Source organism: Cervus elaphus, chromosome 16, assembly GCF_910594005.1.
Source record: "Cervus elaphus chromosome 16, mCerEla1.1, whole genome shotgun sequence".
NCBI classification, from domain to species: Eukaryota; Metazoa; Chordata; class Mammalia; order Artiodactyla; family Cervidae; genus Cervus; species Cervus elaphus.
In genome coordinates, this window is record NC_057830.1 from 32,436,562 (window position 1) to 32,456,377 (window position 19,816).

Here is a 19,816-nt window from a genome sequence, read left to right on the forward strand (position 1 = left end):
ACAGCCTCCCAGGAAGGCAAGTGAGAGATGGCCCCTGCTGCACTGTATCATCATTAGTCTTTCAGCCCCTAGGAAGGGTTTGAAGGGACTGCTGTGCCCTGCTCGGCTTAGTTGCTCAAACTCTTTGCAACCCCATGGACTGTATCCTGCCAGGCTCCTCTGTCCATGGGATTCTCCAGGATGGAATACTGGAGTAGGTTGCCATGCCCTTCTCTGGGGGAATCTTCCTAACCCAGGGATGGAACCCAGGTCTCAGGTGGATTCTTTACCATCTGAGCCACGAGGTAAGTCCAAGAATACTGGAGTGGGTACCTTACCCCTTCTCCAGGAGATCTTCCCAACCCAGGATCTCCTGCAGATTCGTTACCAGCTGAGCTATCAGGGAAGTCCAAAAGCTGCTTCTAGAAGTATTTTCAGATTTGAAAATTGTAAGCAAATTTTAGTCTACAATAATATTTGTCAAAAATATTCTAGCTTTATTCATAATTATAGAGATTATCAGATATATTATTTTTAAGGCATAGCCATGGATGCAAGTAATCACAATGCAGAAAAATTTTCCTTTGTTTGTGCAATACTGTATGTTATATATAGTATATATATCTGTGGGCTTCCCAGGTGGTGCAGTGGTAAAGAATCTGCCTGCCAATGACGATATGCAGAAGACCTGGGTTCAGTCCCTGGGTCAGGAAGATTCCTTGGAGTAGGAAATGGCAACCCATTCCAGTATTTTTGCCTGGAAAACCCCATGGATGGAGGAGCCTGGCAGGCTACAGTCCGTGGGGTTGCAAGGAGTCGTACACAACTGAGCAACTGAACGCACACACACATAAATACATATATGTATTGTCTTAAAAAGACTTGCTTATAAGACTATTGTGAATAAAATCCCACTTAGATGAGAGTTCAAAATAATAACAAATTTTTGCAAAGGCTCTCAAGTTGAGTTAGAACTTAGAAATATTTTACTGCCTTTGGGGAGGTAATATAAATACCAATTTTAGTAAATACTTGAAGACAAGCACAGACAACATGAAATCAGTGTTGAAGCAAAACATAGATGATTCTATGGAAGGTGTTAGCTGACATGCCCATATTCTATGTCATGATATCAAACAGCATTTGATGTTCTTTCTGTTGACATTGAAGTAATTGTCATGAAATCTTTGTACTTTGGTATTTGTATAGTTGTGTGTGTGTGTGTTAGTCACTCAATTGTGTCCGACCATTTGCCACCCCATGGACTATAGTCTGCCAGGCTTCTCTGTCCATGGAATTCTCCAGGCAAGAATAATGGAGTGGATTGCCATGCCCTTCTCCAGAGGAACTTCCCATCTCAGGGACTGAACCCTTGTCTCCTGCATCACAAGCAGATTCTTTACCATTTGAGCTATAGGGAAGTCATATTGTATGGTTGGAATTGAGCAATTAAAGGATTTTTGTGATCTTGTTGTCAGTTAGTATTTTTCAATCTTCTCACATTCCCAAAGCCCATTGACTCTTTTTGACAAATGCAACTGAGAGAATCCTCAGTATATTCAAAGCACTAAAATTATATTTTAATTCTGAAGGGAAGCCTCCTCCCAAATCCTATTGACTTTTAAGTAATCTATTAAGGGAAGTCTACTTATTTCTTATCACTTACAGTTTTCAATATCTCTTTAGCAGTAGGATTATGCAAATTAAGAGAAAAGCAAACAGTATTATTGAAGACTCCATCACTTGAAGAAACTCACTGAATGTGTTAAAGAAAAACAACAAAAAAAAACTTATCCTTCAAGTATTAAGGCTGTTCTTAAAAGGACAAACTTACTTATGAACAGAATAAGAAAATCTGACTTGAGGTGGATAATTATTACAGTACTTGCCATGACTATCTTTTGAAATGGATTTTATCCCTTGAAAAATTCAATTCTGTTATATGGATGTTACTAAATACTTTTATAGTATGTGTAGTATTGAAAAAGGGATTGAAATTTGATGATCATGCTCTTTCGTTTTTTGTCAGTGAACAATATTTAAAAAATTGTTGATCAAGTGATTCAATGTATTCCTGAAGAATCGAAAAGCAAGCTATGCCTTGAAAGATGGCACTGTGTGCTTAAAAAAAAAAAATCAGATTATAAAAGCAAGTCTTACAGTTGTTAATTTTATGCATGCACATGTTCAGTATACTGGCATACAATGTTAATTTGAGCATAGTTTCTCAATATAGAATGTTCAATCGACCAAAAAAAAAAAAAAAAAGTTGGATGTGACCACTATGTTACAATGTGATGGGAACCTAGACTGTAACTGTAAGAAATTTCATAAGCAAATTCTGCAAAATAAGTAATTTGTCAGGAAAGCCAACTCAGCAGAGAAATATTATTAAAGAAGTATGTAATTTAGATACTTATCAGCTATTTCAGATAAAATACAAATAATTTTTTAGTATCAAATATATATATTGTAATATTTTTCTTTTTTCTCAATCTACAATGCATGGACAATTCAAAATAATTAATGTTTTCCTGAGTATCCCATAGTTTTATTTGCTTAATCTGACAACCGTGGTCAAATAGAGGATGTCTTGGGGTCTCCTAAGCTATCTAATTTACTTGGGAACCAATCTTTGACTCAAACAGATCATGAAATAAAGAGGAAAAGTATTCATGATAAATATAGAGTCTTCAAGTAGACCTAGAACCCTGGAAATTTATCCAATAAGAGAAGAAGTCCCATCACTAAAGATAGCCTTTCAACTTTGCCTCTATAGCCCAACAGCTAGAAAGATGCAAGTAGATAGCCCATATATACTTGTATAAATTTTTCATTACTTTGTAGACATTTTAAAAGTCAGAGTTCATTCAAAACATCCCACCCTCACCTTCTCCCACAGCATGTATATTATCTATGGTGAAACAGATCACCAGCCCAGGTGGGATGCATGAGACAAGTGCTCGGGCCTGGTGCACTGGGAAGACCCAGAGGAATCGGGTGGTGAGGGAGGTGGGAGGGGGGATCGGGATGGGGAATACGTGTAAATCTATTGCTGATTCATGTCAATGTATGACAAAACCCACTGAAAAAATTAAAAAAAAAAAAAAAACAACAAGCATAAAACCCATAAAAAAAAAAAAAAGTCAGAGTTCACATAAAAATAGCTTGTGGTTCTTGCTGATGTGGGCAGAGCTAATGCTGAGCCCTGGAAGATGCTTCCCATGAAGGAGTTTGAGCACAGAGGAGTGTGTAATCTGTCTGCCCAAGGCTTGCCTATCCCTGGGGGCAGCTAGGAGACTTTGGGTTGCATTTTTATTGTTTCTTAAGTAGCAGCAGCACGTCCATTAACATATTCCCTGGTTAGAAGATAAACTTCATTCATATAAATATTCTCTAGGGTTTGCCTTTCTGTCTATAATGCTTCTCCTAATGGCCTCTCAAAAAATTACCTTTTCTGTCCTTGTTTTAAATTTACATCAAGAACCATATTGCTGTCTCCTGGCTTGGGCATAGGGTTTAGAAAAATCCTCAGACCATTCCTTTGCCTGTGGGTTACTGTTAGGAGAAGGAAAAGCAGAAGTGGAATTCACAGAGAAAGCAGTGTTTCAAGTAACAAAGCTCCTTCAACAATGAGATGCTTACTGAGGCAGGATGTGCGGTGGCACTGGCTAGGAATCCAGGAAATGCCCAAGAGGCAACTCACACCTGAGCTCCCCCTTAAGAAGTGAAAATGGGATGCAGGACGCAGTGGTATTTAAAATATAAAGGAAGGCTTTGGTGGAAAGAGCAGTGGGTTCACATTCTTACAGACTGATATTACAATAAGTCTGAGTTCAAGTTTTTGGCAGAAAAAAATCAACCCCTTGAAGTGTGTTACCTCTTTTGATAAAACATATAGGTGTGATGCCTTTCTCAAGAAATTGTTGTGAGGATTAAACACACACACAGGCACTCAGTAAATGTTATTTGTCTTTACCCTTCGTTTATTCGTGCCTTCATAGTGTCATTCAATCTACAGACGCTTATTGAGCGCCTACTATGTGATTGCACTCTGGAGGAGGTTAGGGATATAATGAAGACAAAACTCCCTCCCTCCAAAAAAAATAACCAAAACCCAGAGCCCTTGATTCTTACCCTTTACAGTTATCATACCGGCAGAAGAGATAGAAATTAGACATCAGATTACAACTAGAATACTTGCTATGAAAGGGAGATTTTGATGCTATAAGAATACACGTTAGGGGGCTTCAGGTCAGCTTTCTCTTATTAAAATTGAATGTAGATTCAAAGGATGACTAGGAAATAACTGGGCTAATAGGAGTTAGCATGAACAAAGTTGGGAGGGAGCATTGGGCATCTCAACAAACGAAAAAAGAACACCGATAAAGCATATTGGAAACTATAAAGAAGAGTGCAGAGAAGCAGCCTGGTGTTTGGTCTTACCTGCAAAGTTGAAGCAAATGACATCAGAACACTCCTATTAGCTCTAAAATTCAGCACATATAGCTTCATATTCCACCACACTGAATATTTGTGGACTGACTCAGTGCAGAGAAATGGATTAAATTTTCCTTAATGGTCACTCAATTCAATTATTTATTGACCAAAGTAACCAGATCACAACCAATTATTTCAGTCTTCTTAATAACACATTAGCTTGATTATAGCGATAATTGCGAAAGATGACCCCGTTAATTGGTTTAGGGGAAAATGGGTTTTCCCATATATGTAGGGCTTAATGTAATCTAACATCGTTTGGTTAGAATCTAGCTGGAAATGGAAAGATGTGCTCATGACAAGCTAGTTTAGGCTTTAAAAATATGTCTTTGTTTATGACCTTATAGTACTGATCTCATTTTGACCTGACATGACCTGATATATTATGCATGGCTTCTAGGGTCCAAGGATACATCTATATATCTGTCAGAGAACCCACATCAGGAACATAAACCTTGAGAACGTAAACCTTTAACAGAGCAAGACAACTACACTATAGTGTTGGAGAACTCAGACACATGACATTTCTATAGGTTTTATCCCCAAATGCAGTTTGTTGGATCAAGCCTGGGATTGAGAATCACCCAAACTGGGGTTTGAATCTAAGCTTGACCATGAGTTGTGTGACTTTGGACAAACGACCTAAGTTGTATGGGGCCTCAGATTCATCACCTGTAAGATGGGAATTATAATTCTCATTTCTCAAGATTAAGTGAAATCAAATACACACACAGCTACCCAATTAGTATTTATTACTTTATCATCTTCCATTATAAGTTAAATGAGGAGACTGGGCACACACAACGAGGAAACTGATAAGCCCAAATAGTAGTTCCTGAGACAGAAAGGTGTTCCACAGGGAATGATAGCAGAGCTGGTGGAGAGGAGGTTGGGGCAGGACTCAAGAGAGGACGGTCGCTGGGCTCAGAGGATTCCATCTCCTAGAGACGGGAGCATCAATAGTGGTGACTATTGAACCAACTGGACCCACCTGCAAAGGAGCTGATGTATTTGAGAACCATGGAATAACCTGGGAATGTGTGCTAAGTCACTTCAGTTGTGTCTGATTCTTTGCAACTCTATGGACTGTAGCCCACCAGGCTCCTCTGTCTGTGGGATTCTCCAGGTAAGAATACTGGAGTGGGTAGCCATTCCCTTCTCCAGGGGATCTTCCCAACCTGAGGATTGAACCTGTGTCTCTTACATCTCCTGCTTTGGCAGGTGGGTTCTTTGCCACTAGCGTCACCTGGGAATATCTGTATTCTAAAAAGACCAATGTGCAAAAAACTGTTTTTTGCTCTCCTTGCTGAAAAACCACTGCTCTAAATGAATTCTTTTATTTCTTTGGCTCAAAAGACAGACTCAAAAGGCCTGAGGGGAACTGATCTGTCATAACTGGTATGAAATTATTATCGTGCTCAGGAGATTTACATGCAGGACCTGGCTACCCTTGTTATTACCTTCTCAGAAAGAAATAGAATCTGCATTCTGAGGAAGCCAGTTTCAGTTTTCCAAAATCCCACGAACCCCTCAGCTTGCAAGAGAATTCTATCGGCAGTCCCTTGGAGCTGGCTGCAATCTTGTGTTAAAATCATGATCCCATTAGCCATGGAACTATTAATCTTCTTATAGACTGTTAGACAGAAAACCGCAGGCAGTGAAATAACAGCTGGTTGGGAGTGATGAAACTTTAAAGGGCACAGTTGAGAGGCCTGGTGTGAAACCACACCAAAGCTCAGCCTTCCAGCAGCAAACTCGATTGCCATCCTAGACAGACTGGCTGAAACACGTACTGAGCTGGCAAGAGCCACGGGATGGGTGTGAGGAGCCTGGGATGCTCAGCTGCTCATGCAACTCACAGCCTAAGCCTTGGGAGAGGCAGCCAAAAAGTAACATCCTTGAACTCACACAGATTCTGACCAGCCCACACACATTTCTCTCCCTCCACTTCCCACACTTACCTGTCAGCCACGGCACAGGCACTGGCAAGCTGCCTGGAGAAATGTTGGAGGGTTTCTCATTTTCTTAGGACTCATATTTGCCCACAGAGCAATTTTCTTAATACCTAGCTTGGGCTTTAGCACTGTGCTGGCTTAAAGAGCTATCCTATTTAAGTAAAATTTAGTCCTAGGGCTCCCAAGACTTAAAATGATGATAATGGTATAGCCAATCAGGTCAGCCACAGGAGGATTTGACTTGAAGGACAGGACCACTGTCATATTTCCCAGTAGTCTCCAGGTCTGGCTATGTTAAGTTGGAGTTGGGGCAGGAATAACATCACCCAGCCTCCTCCTATGAGCCCAACAAAAATATCAATGAGAAAACGCAAAAGCTAATATTCAGCTGGAAATTATCATAGTTAGGGTGCAGAGTATGGGGCAAGAGTAATCCCTTAGAGAAAGAGCCAGTGGAGCCAAGCAGCTCTAGCGGAGGACAGCATTTCCGCAGGGGCCTGTGAGACGTGTATCGTGGTGATGACTCAAGTGTTACCTTAGCTGCTTTCCAGGGCTTTGCTTTCTCAGGTATTCCTCTTTTACTATTTGCAAAAAGAAGTCTCCTCCATGAGGACGTGGAGACATTGGAAACTTCCTATGTTGCTGCCAGGAGAGCCACTTCAGAAAAATGTCTGGCAGTTCTGCAACAAGTTAAAGAGGGTTACCTTATGACCCAGAAATTTTGCTCCTAGGTAAGAGAGTTGAAAACATACATCCACAAAAGAGACTTATTTCCAAAGGATCATAACAACAGCATTCATAATAGCCCCCAAATGAAAACAGCCCACATGTCCATCAACAGGTGAATGCATAAACATTCATATCCTCCCAATGGAATATTATTCAGCCATGAAAAGGAGTGAAATACTGATATATGCTGTAAAATGGGTGAAATTTGAAAGCATCATGCTAAGTGATAGAGAAGCTAGATGCAAATTATGACTCCATTTAAAGGAGATGTTCAGATAAGGGGATTATATAGAGACAGAAAGTAGATCAGTGTTTGCCTGGGATCAGTGTGGGGGCCAAAGGAAGTGACTGCTAATGCATATGGGGTTCCTTTTTGGGGTGATCAAATTGATCTGGAATTAGATAATGGTGATGGTTACACAACCTTTTAAATATAATAAAACCCGCTGAACTGTGTAATTTAAAAGTTGAAATTCACAGTATGTAAAAATATCTCAATTTAAAAAATATCTCCTCCAAACTGAAAAGAGACTGTAGAAACTTTAGTTAAGAGACAGAATCTAGATTTGTGTTTGGAAGTTTGCATGCTTACTTAGGACATTGGATAGGCATTTCATTTTGAGCACTTTATAATGTCTATAAACAGATATTTTCCTTGAAATGGTAAAACCATGAATTTCAAATATAAGTAGATATAAATAAAGCAAATATAAAGTGAACTCATATCAGAAACTTTAATTAATTAATGAAGAAATTAGTAAGATGAAACAACAACTTCAAGGCATGTTCAAAGAATGAGAAATATATAGGCAGAAAGGGAAAATGAAATGAACCTTAAAATTATTATAAAACTAGCCTATCCACAGGGCAATGATCAGTTGTGTTCCACAAGCCATAATTTATTTGCATTTCTGTGGACAAGAATTATTTGCATGATTATCAGTATTCTTCAACTTAAAAAGTTGTGAAATAGCTCAAAGTCAACAAAAGGCAGAGGAAAATCCCTGAAAAGACGTGCTAGAGAGGAGATATAGTAATGAAAACTTTTTTGCTCATTTCAAAGTCCATAATTTTTCTTGGCTTGTCTAACATACTGTAGGTACTTTGATGGTTGAATGGAAGAATGAATGAATACTACTGTTTCATTTAAATTTATTTTGTTTTAATCAGTTCAGTTCAGTTGTTCAGTCGTGTCCAACTCTTTGCAACACCATGAACCGCAGCATGCCAAATCATACATATTCAAACTTACATATTCCATAATAAATGATGGTCATGTCAATCATTATCCAGTGGATCCATATTTATTTAGAAGTTACTGGGTGCTGGGTCAGGAGCTTACAATTTAGTTGGGGTGGGCTGGGTGAAGAAATGAAAAACATCTGAATATGAAAGTGATTAACCACTTAATGAGAAACACCAACAGAGCAAAAGGGAGCCCAGAGAAAAGCGAAGTCACTGTGGGCTGAAATACTCTGAGAAAGGAAGCGGTATTTTGAGCTGAACTTTCAGCACATATTTAATGATCAGTCACTAAAGTTGACACCCTAAGATAAGTGCTTGAGTTCAGATGACACAACCCAGACTGAATCTCAACTTGACTCTCTGTGTAAAGCAAGCTGGGCAAGTTACATGAGCTTTCTGCACCTCAGTTTTCTCTTTTTCAAGATGAGACTAATAAATAGAACCTAACCCATGAATTGCAGCTGGTAGACTATGGCCATGAAATTAAAAGACGCTTACTCCTTGGAAGGAAAGTTATGACCAACCTAGACAGCATATTAAAAAGCAAAGACATTACTTTGCCAACAAAGGTCCGTCTGGTCAAGGCTCTGGTTTTTCCAGTAGTCATGTATGGATGTGAGAGTTGGACTATGAACAAAGCTGAATGCCAAAGAATTGATGCTTCTGAACTGTGGTGTAGGAGAAGACTCTTGAGAGTCCCTTGGACTGCAAGGAGATCCAACCAGTCCACCCTAAAGGAGATCAGTCCTGGGTGTTCATTGGAAGGACTGATGCTGAAGCTGAAACTCCAATACTTCGGCCACCTGATGGGAAGAACTGACTCATTTGAAAAGACCCTGATGCTGGGAAAGATTGAGGGCAGGGGGAGAAGGGGACGACAGAGGGTGAGATGGTTGGATGGCATCACCGACTCAATGGACATAAGTTTGGATAGGCTCCGGGAGTTGGTAATGGACAGGTAGGCCTGGCATGCTGCAGTTCATGGGGTCACAAAGAGTCGGACACGACTGAGCGACTGAACTGAACTGAACGCATGAATATCTCATGAAGAATATATTAGCTAAAAAAGGTAAAGTGTCACAAGCAGCGTGTTACATATAGTAAACTGTCAATAAATAATATTTATGTCCATTAAACTATTACTGAGGTCCATTTCTTGTTTTGTAACAGCACAAAGTCAGGAGGGAAGAAAGCTGTGTACAGGGAAGGGGTGTTGATTTCTTAAAATGCCTGTAAGGTGAAAGCTCTCCCTAACACTTTTATATATGTCATTTCCTTTAACTTTTACAATAAATGGGCAAGTGAAGTATCATCATACTCTTTTTAAAGGTCAGGAAAAGGGACCCACAGGGTGGATTAAAATCCTGGCTCATCTTGGGCTGAGAATCATTGTTTGCCATATAAATCCCCTGTGCTCAGAGCAGGGATGCATGTGCATTGTGCTGGGAGAGCACAGAGGGGGATATCCTTCTCTATCAAGAGAGGTATCTTGGCAGAGGAAGAGCATTCCAGGTTGGGAAGTGGCTTAGATGGAGACACAAGGGCAAACAGGAAATGGGAAATGGGAGGCAGGTTTTATAAACAATAACAATAACATGTGTGGCAATGACAAGGCAAGAGGAAAGACTAATAACATCTTTATGTTTGGATGAAAACACATGAGGGGAAGGGCAGAAGCCTGAGAGGGGTACTCTTAGCACAAGCATGTAGAACAGCTTTAACTCCTTCAGACCTTGCCATTTCCCTTACATCAGTATTGTCAAGTATTTCCTTGCAGCAGCAGGATCCTCTTGACCTCTTGGCCTTATCTTCCTCCACTTGCTGAAAGACAGAACTTGAGGACAATCTTTGGGGCCACATAGCTCCTTGGTTAATAGAACACTGTGCAAAAAAAATAAATAAACTGAGTTAGTTAGAAATGATAATCCATAGGCAACCTGGATTTCTACACTCGGTCAGCAACTGTTTGAGGTCAGAGATAGGTGATGTCAGTGGTAGAGAAGGGCAAAGATTCAGTCCACTGGGGAGGAGTGAGGTAACTCACATGAATAAAAAATCTAAGTCATATCCACAAAATCATGGTAGTAGAATGGAACTCAGTTGTGTAAAATGTAGATCAGAGAGTGGAAGCACAGAAGAAGGAGGCATAATTTCCAGTATCTCTGAAGTACAGCAGCTGTTTGTGAACTTGGGTTGACTTTTATACTTCTGAGAGTTTGACCTCCTGGCCCAGTCACTTTCTTTGAGCACGTATCCAAATATATATTCTATTGTCCATGTCGAAGACAGAGTCGCATCTTGTTGTTGGCCAGGGGATATAGCAGGAGGTTTATCAATCTCAGATGCTTCTTCATATTCAACTAGGAGGGTGGTTTAAGCTTGAGGTTTTGTGTCAAGGCCTCTCCATTATCTGAACCATTATTTTCTGAGACACTTAATGGAGGATTCTATTGGCTGAAAGTCACTAGGTGTCTGAGGGTTCAACTTACACAAATCAATAGAAACTTACAATATATTTGATGGATCTTGACTTCGAACCTAAGCCCTAGTGATTTCAAGGTCACACTACTCACGGTTTTTAATTTCAAATTTTCTTTAATGAAGAACCTTTAGAGGATCAATAAAAAATGTTCCAGCCAGACGTTTGATGAGAGAATATGGCCTTTCAGTTACAAAAGGAAAATATATATTAGACCTCCCCTTGGCAAACAAGAGAGGCAAAGAAGAATCTAAGTTTTGGAATTTTATTTGGGGATTGTGAATGTCCTTGTGTTTAGTAGTTTGTAAATATTCACCAAGGGTTATTAGAATCTGATAAGCTTCTTTGTTGCTTATAACAGACCATGCATGCTGAGAGTAACAATCTAATTATCCAAACTGCTGGTATCCAAGATACTGTCTCCCAAGATTAATGTGTTTGCGTTATGAGTTTCCCTCTGAGTGAGAGACAGTGGTCCTAAATAAATTGCACTGAATTGCTGTAATGAACAATGAAAATAAATCAGTTTCTCATGTCAATTCTAGATGTGAGTGATTTCCACTGTTGATAGAGCAAGGCCAGTCTTGTGTGTTAGAATTAAAGCAAAGCAATTCCTTGGACCATAAAAATCCATGACAGTCCTTCTTGGTTAATGAGCTTGCTGCTCTTCTCAGACTCTGTTACCTGCAGTTTTCCTTTTTATTATTCTTTTCTGCAGATGCTTATTTCATGCTGTGGCTTTCAATCCTGCCCACAGGCATTTGCGTAGTCCCAGAGGTTAGCCCACCTGTGAGACACCCTGACATTGAGGTTGCTTCTAACATAGTGATTAAAAAGAGACTGTGGAACCACAATGCTCAAGTTCAAATCCCAACTTCTGTATTTATTATGCACCCCTGCATAGTACTTAACCATTCTGAGCTTCTTTTTCATTGTCTGTAAATGGGGATGAAGAAATTTAAACTTTTGCATAAGGATAAAATGAATTCTACATGTAGAATGTGTAAAATAGTGCCTGGCATATAGTAGGTCTTAATCATGTGAGTTTTTAATATCTTCACCACTACTACCTAGTATGATAGAAAATGTCCTGGATGTGGAGCCAAAATAGCTGGGTCCAAACCCTAGTTCTCCAAGTGTAATTCCATATCTATGAATTTGGGACATGTTATTTCAACTCTGAAACATAAAACCCATCTATAAAAGGTGGCAAAGTATACTTCACAGAGTTCAAGAGGATTAAGGGGAAAAGCACTTGGAAGCAGAGATACAGAATGTAGTGGTCAAGGGCATATATTATGGAATCACACTGAACTGGACACATATGTCAGCTAGTTATGTGGCCCTGGGGAAGTTATTTTTCCTACTAAACCTTAGATTTATTTGTAAAATGGGGACAACAGTGCTTTTTTGTATGTGAGGATTAAATGTTTTAGCACAGTTTCTGGTCAGAGTTCCATCGGACAATCAATAAACAGCAGTGAACACTGTTGTCAATAAAGCACATAACCAACACCTGGATCATAGCTGATGCTCACCCCCCATTTTCTACCTCCTCTCTCTCTTCGTCCACCCACTCTTTGGAACTTGGCAGAAGTTCTCCCCTGGAACCCCGTTAGGAGCTGCTGCTTGGCATAGTCACAGCTCTCTGACCCCTTTCCCTCAATATGAATTGTACCTTATTTCAGAGGCCTCAACTCATGTCTATTACTATTTCTTCTCCTGCCCAACACGGGGAGCAACACTTCACATTTTTTTATAATGCTTTGCGCTTTCCAGAGGGTTCGTAAAATAATAAAATCTTATGGAATGGGGTGTTTATTAGCACCGTTCAATAGATCAAGTGATTTGTGGGCAACAACACACATTTGTTTAGGGGCTAGGATGTGTCAGAAACTCATTAAATAGGTTTCATATCTACTGATTTTCCAGGTATATGGATGAGGAAGCTGAAGCTTAGGGAGACTAATGGGCTTGCTCACCATAACACAGATGGGAAGACCCAGAGATGAAAGTCAACAGTGGGTCTGTTTGCCTAGAAAGCAAACTTATGGTTACCAAACGGGAAAAAGAGGAGGGAACTAAATTAGGAGTTTGGGATTAGCAGATACAAACTACAATATATAAAATAGACAAACAAGAAAGTCCTACTGTACAGCACAAGGAACCATACTAAAAAAATCTTATAATCAACTAAGGGAAAAAAAAATCTGAAAAAGAATACACACACATAGTTGTATGCATGGATGTATATAAAGCTGAATCACTTTACTGTACATAGAAACTAACACAACATTATAAATCAACTATATTTCAATTTTAAGAAAAGAGTCTTTGCGTGCCAAAGCTTGAAGTTTTAACACAAATCACAGAAAGAGTCAAGGATTTGCCACAGGATTATTACTGAAAATTTGTAGAAAGAAGATTATTTGAATGAATAATTTGATTTTTGCTTTTCTGATTAAAAAGAAATAGTGAAATGTACTGAATAAGTCAAGAATCTGCCCTTAAGACACTCGTAGTTCATGAAATTCATTTGTACAACAGGGAGAGATATTTGTATAACATGCAATAATTCTGATATAAACTTTTAGTAAAATTGAAACCTGCATTGTACACCATGGTAGTCATTAACTCTTTGTGAATATTTAAGTTGAAATAAACTGAAATTAAATATAGTTTTTTTGCCACTTCATTTATTTTTTTTTAATTGAAGGTTAATTGCTTTACAGAATGTTGTGATTCTGTCATACATCAACAAGAATCATCCCATAGGTACAACCACGTCCTCTCCCTCCCAAACCTCCCTCTCATCTCCCTCCCCATCCCACCTTCTAGATTGTCACAGAGCCCCTGTTTGAGTTCCCTGTGTCATACTGCAAATTCCCATTGGCTATCTATTTTACACATGGTATTGTAAGTTTCCGTGTTACTCTCTCCATAGATCTCACCCTCTCCCTCTTCCCCTCCCCTGTGTCCATAGGTCTGTTCTCTATATCTGTTTTCCATTGCTGCCCTGAAACTCATCAGTACTATCTTTCTAGATTCCATATATAAGCATCAGTATATGATACTTATTTTTCTCTTCCTGATTTACTTCATTCTGTATAATAGGCTCTAGCTTGGTCCACCTCATTAGATCTGACTCAAATGTGTTTCTTTTTATGGCTGAGTAGTATTCCATTGTATACATGTACCACAACTTCTTTATCCATTCATCTGTTGATGGGCATCTAGGTTGCATCCATGTTCTAGCTATTGTAAATAGTGCTGCAGTGAACATTGGGATACATGTGTCTTTTTCAATTTTGGTTTCCTCAGGATATATGCCTAATAGTGAAATTACTGGGCCATATGGTGGTTTAAATACAATTAATGTGATTAATGCTCTGCTCTCTGGGTCTTCTTCCAGGATTGCCTGAGTCAAGAGCTGGGGAAAGTTGTGACCTACAGGAACCCAGCACTGTGGAAACTGCATTCATCCAGCAATAAAGAAAATCTCCTGGTCTCCTGGAGCCTGGGGAGCAAGTTACCCCACAACAAGGAATGGAAACCCCTTCCTCTTCTAATCTCTCTCCTAGAAAATGAAGAAGGAGCATGAGGAAACCTGGGATATGGAAATACTCTGTGTTGATTGAGGCAGTGGTTTTATGTGTGTAAGCGTCTGTCAAAGCTCATTGAATTCTATATTCTAAATGAATTTAGTTCATTCTATGTAAATTAAATCACAGTGAAATTGATTTTGAAAAAGAAATATATGGACATGAGTTTGAGCAAGCTCTGGGAGTTGGTGATGGACAGGGAAGCCTGGCATGCTGCAGTCCCTGGGGTCTCAAAAAGTTGGACATGTTTGGGCGACTGAACTGAACTGAAGCAGACACACGCACATACACATATGTGCATGAACACGCACACATACACACACACGTGTGTGCACACACACACATACACACACACACACACACACTCAACCTTAGCCCTAGATGGGTAAAAAGATTGAACATACCAAGTTTTGGTGAAGGTGTGAATCAACTGGAACTTTCCTAACACTGTTGATAGGAAAGAAAAATGTATAGTGTTGGAAAACTCTTTTGCAAGAACTATTGAAATTGAACATATGCATACCTTTGCCAGCAATTCCACTCCTAATAAATAACAGAAATGCAAACATATGTTCACCAAAAGATGTCTAGCAAAATGTTCGTAGCAGCCCTGAAATGCTCAGAGCTCAAGTTGGAAAATATCCAAATGGCCATAATAGATGAATGGGTTAGCCCATTGTTGCATATTAATGTAATGGAATATTAAATGTCAATGGAAATAGACAAATTATAACCATACAATATGGGTGAAGCTTAAAAATACTGTGTTGAATATAAGAAGACAGACACAAAGGAATTAAAGAACATGATTATTCCATTTATTAAAAAAACTTCAAAATAAGCAAATTATGATTAAAAGTCTGGGTTCTGGTTACTCATGTGGGGAGTTAGTGACAAGAAGAGGGCATTGAAGTGCTTCTAGGTGCCCTACTTCATTCTTTCTTGATGTGGGTGATGTTTACATGAGTATTTTCAGGTTATAATAAGTCACTGCACTGTGCTGTTATGATTTAAGTCCTTTTCTATATGTGTGTTACATTTCAGTAGTGAATTTACTTAAGAAACATTTCAGCACTGCTTAATATATTCACAGCTCAAACCTGCTGGGTTTGAATATTTTAAGGGAACCTGTGCTTCCTCAGAGAGAATGAACCATTACCATTTTAGATTGCTGTGAATTTGTTCTCCTTGAGGACATCCCAGCTATCATCTGTAAGGGCATATGGAGTTATCATAGGTAGGACAATATAAGGTGCTCTTCAACTCTCTGTTGATAGGAGGTGGAGGAACCAGCCTGGAGTCGAGAAACCTGGAGTCCAAGGGTGAGACGCCCTGGAATAAAAAGAGGTGTATGACAAAAACCACTACAAGATTGTAAAGTAGTTAGCCTCCAACTAATAAAAATAAATGGAAAAAAAAAAAAAAAAGCAGGTGAGCCTCCTTCCCTTGATAGAAATTTAAAGGGAAAAGACTTAAGATTTTTTTTTACTCTATTAGCAGTCTGTCTGTCTAGTTTGTGCATCAACGTAAGAGAAAACTTAAAGATATGCCAATGATATTGGTGTAAGCCTGGGTGGTAGATGGTAGTAAGGCATCTTAGTGTAACAGAGAGAGTTTAGGCTTTGTGGGCACACAGGGCTGAACCTGAATTCTGAATCACTGTCCCTTGGTGTATCTCGGTGAACTTGGAGAAAGTTATGAAATATTTCAGAGCCCCAGATTCCTCATGTAAAACAAAAGAGATACATTTCACATTTGGGACAAATATTAGCATTACATGTCAGAGTTCTACACACTTTATTTGACCATGAACTTTATCAAGATGAACTTTTAACATTTTACATCAGGATAAAAAACAACTTTATATACATGCACACACACACAGAAAAAACATTTTACAAAGTAATACTCTTGTTATTTGTGGTGAATTGATGTTTTTGATTATTTCATTTATTTTCAAAACATGCTTTTGATTCTCTTTCATTTATTCATTTTAAATTATTTATTCTGTCAGCTGCAACCATCTAAATCTATTTCATCCCCTACTAGTAAGCCATTGCCCATAGTCTGAAAAACCTCAGTCACAACCCTAGTGCAAGACTGACAGTCATCAGGCATAAATGAGACACCATAAAGTTTGGATCAAATAACTTCTTTAAAATTCCATCAGACTACAATCTGCTGTTTATTAGCAAAGCAGGGTCTTTCCAAAGCAAAAACCCCTGAAAGGCGCAGTTCTTGGTGAAACTCCTCACCTCAGTAGTGGTTCCCAACCATGGCTCCATATTAGATCATCTCCTATGCTTAAAAGACGCTTACTCTTTGGAAGAAAAGTTATGACCAACCTAGACAGCATATTAAAAAGCAGAGCATTACTTTGCCAATAAAGATCCCCCTAGTCAAGGCTATGGTTTTTCCAGTAGTCATGTGTGGGTGTGAGAATTGGACTATAAAGAAAGCTGAGTGCTAAAGAATTGATGTTTTTGAACTGTGGTGTTGGAGAAGACTCTTGAGGGTTCCTTGGACTGCAAGGAGATCCAACCAGTCCATCCTAAAAAAAATCAGTCCTGAATATTCATTGGAAGGACTGATGTTGAAGCTGAAACTCCAACACTTTGGCCACCTGATGCAAAGAACTGACTCATTTGAAAAGACCCTGATGCTGGGAAAGATTGAAGGTGGGAGGAGAAGGGGACAACAGAGGATGAGATGGTTGGATGGCATCACCGACTCAATGGACTTGGTTTGAGTAAACTCCAGGAGTTGGTGATGGACAGGGAGGCCTGGTGTGCTGCAGTCCGTGGGGTCGCAAAGAGTTGGACACAACTGAGTGACTGAACTGAGCTGACTATGTTATAAAAGCCTGATACCCTAATGGTAGTACCTTGTCAGGGGATCTCCCCCATCCAGAGATCAAACCTGCATCTCCTGCATTGCCGGCAGATTCTTTATATGCTGAGCCATCAGGGAAGCCCTGTTGGGAGTGGAGTAAGAACTCACTTCTCAGGCTCTAAAGTAGTGACTAAATTTATGTTAATCTGTGAATTCACCTGAAACGACTTGAACGGAGAGTCTGGTGACCGCCTCAGGCTTTTGTTGAAGTCAGCAGACTAACATTGGTGAAGTACCTTGAGGTCCCTTGATCAAGTGACTGAGAGGTTATGTTAACGAGGTTGTGCCATTTGGAGTTTACTACTGAACAGAAATGAGGACGAGACAGTGTTTCCCTAAAGGGTGTGGTCAGATCACACACTCTCCTGCTGTTACATCAGTCTGCTGTGTATCTTATCGTGAAGGCACAAAGATTTAGCTAATTTTGGGAGACCAGAACTTTGCCTTTTTATCTGCATTCTGAAATATGTTTATGACCAAAACATCTCATGACCCATAAGATGCTTTTCCAATCACATCAGAACATAATTGTACAGATGCCCTAAATTTCCAATCTGGTTGCAGCACTTAGCCCGACCAGAAATCTCTTCTTATTACAGAGAATATAGTTGAAAAATGACACAGCAGAAATGTTCAGCAAGTTTCCTTTTCTTGATTTTTTCAAGCTACCCGGGTTTAATCTCTCACAAAGGAGCATTTAAAACAAAGATATACTTGCTTCTTATATGAACATATATTTCCATTTAGTATTTTCAGACATGCGCATGCAGGAGGAGAAAACAGTCTGAAAGAGCTAAGAGAGAGCCTTCATCTTTTGTGTGCGGTTCCGATCAATCATCCCATTTATCACATGATATGAAGCATGGGTTTGACTGCATTATGGGGCTTATTGAGCTCAGCTCTTTGAGACCCCATTTACTCTTCTAGAAGTATGTGCTCTGATTAATAATAGATGGTTAGCCACATAGTTAAGTAGAATGATTGGCACCTTTTATTGGTTGTTTTTAAGACTAAGTTTGTGAAACTGGCTGACCAGAGCAGAGGTTTGTTCCTGGGCTGGCTAACAGATGCCTGCCTGTTTGTAAACTCAGAAAGCCCTCCTTCCAAAGATCAAACTATCGGTGCTCTCTGGACATTTGCTCCATTATTTGTGGTGCTCAAATTCTTGTGAATGCTATGGCCCTTGAGTCTTCTTTTCCTTTAAGGATAGGTCACCCTTTTGGTAACTGGAAAAGTTGTTGCTGGCATGTTCTTCCCTCTAAGCAGACAGCATAATTAGAAATTTACCACTGATTTGGTACAGTTGGGCTTCCCTGGTGGCTCAGATGGTAAGGAATCTGCCTGCAATGCAGGAGATCTGGATTTGACCCCTGAGTTGGGAAGATCTCCTGGAGAAGGGAATGGCACCCTACTTCAGTATTCTTGCCAGGAGAATTCCATGGACAGAGGAGCCTGACAGGCTATATAGTCCATGGGGTCACAAAAAGTCAGACAGGACTGAATGACTAACACTTTCATTTTTTGGCGGGGGGGTGGGGGGGTGGGGGGTGGGGCGGGCGGGTACAGACAGTACTTCATGGATTACATAAGGTTTGGGAAGGATGGGCTGAAGTTTAGTTGCTAAAACTCTGCCAAGGGATGTGAAGTGAGTAAACACTTAATCCCAAACCTAAAAACCAAAAGCTTAAAATTAGAAAGGCTGATATTATAGCAAACATTGCGTGCATATATAAGTGTATATGCTGAGCATATGTACTGAGCGTGGGACTTCCCAGGTGGCGCTAGTGGTACAGACCTCCGCTGCCAATGCAGGAGATGATGTGAGTTAGATCCTTGGGTCGGGAAGATCCCTTGGAGGAAGAAATGACAATCCATTTCAGTATTCTTGACTGGAAAATTCCATGGACTGAAGAGCCTGGAGGCTCCATGAGGTCACAAAGAGTCGGACATGACTGAAGTGACTTAGCATCCACGCAGGTACCAAGTGTGGGACAGGTTTCTTCAAACCCTGCCCACATCCTGTACATAATCTGTTTATTGAAATCTCCCCAATCACTCAGGTTGAGTGGGCCATCTGATTCCCTCCTGGGCCCTTGGAGAGATGGGGGCCTGGAAATCCAGATTGCATAAGTAACCCGGCCTTGGCCAAGGTCACATAAAGAGTAGTTGGGTGACATCGTGTTTCAGCCTTTGGGAACGCAAAGCCAGTATTGTTAGATATTGCAGCTATGACTCGAGTTTTCTCAAAGGGGATGGATGACAACTCAGGTGAGTGGATGAAAACAGGTGAGGAGGCCAGAATTGCTGGCCAGCAATTCTGATGCTTTCCATGGGTTAGAAAGAAATATTAAAGGGGAACAAAGGCATCAGCACATCTTAGAATTACAGGGTCATCTAGACACCAAGATCACCCACGGGCCAAACTGGAGCTCCTC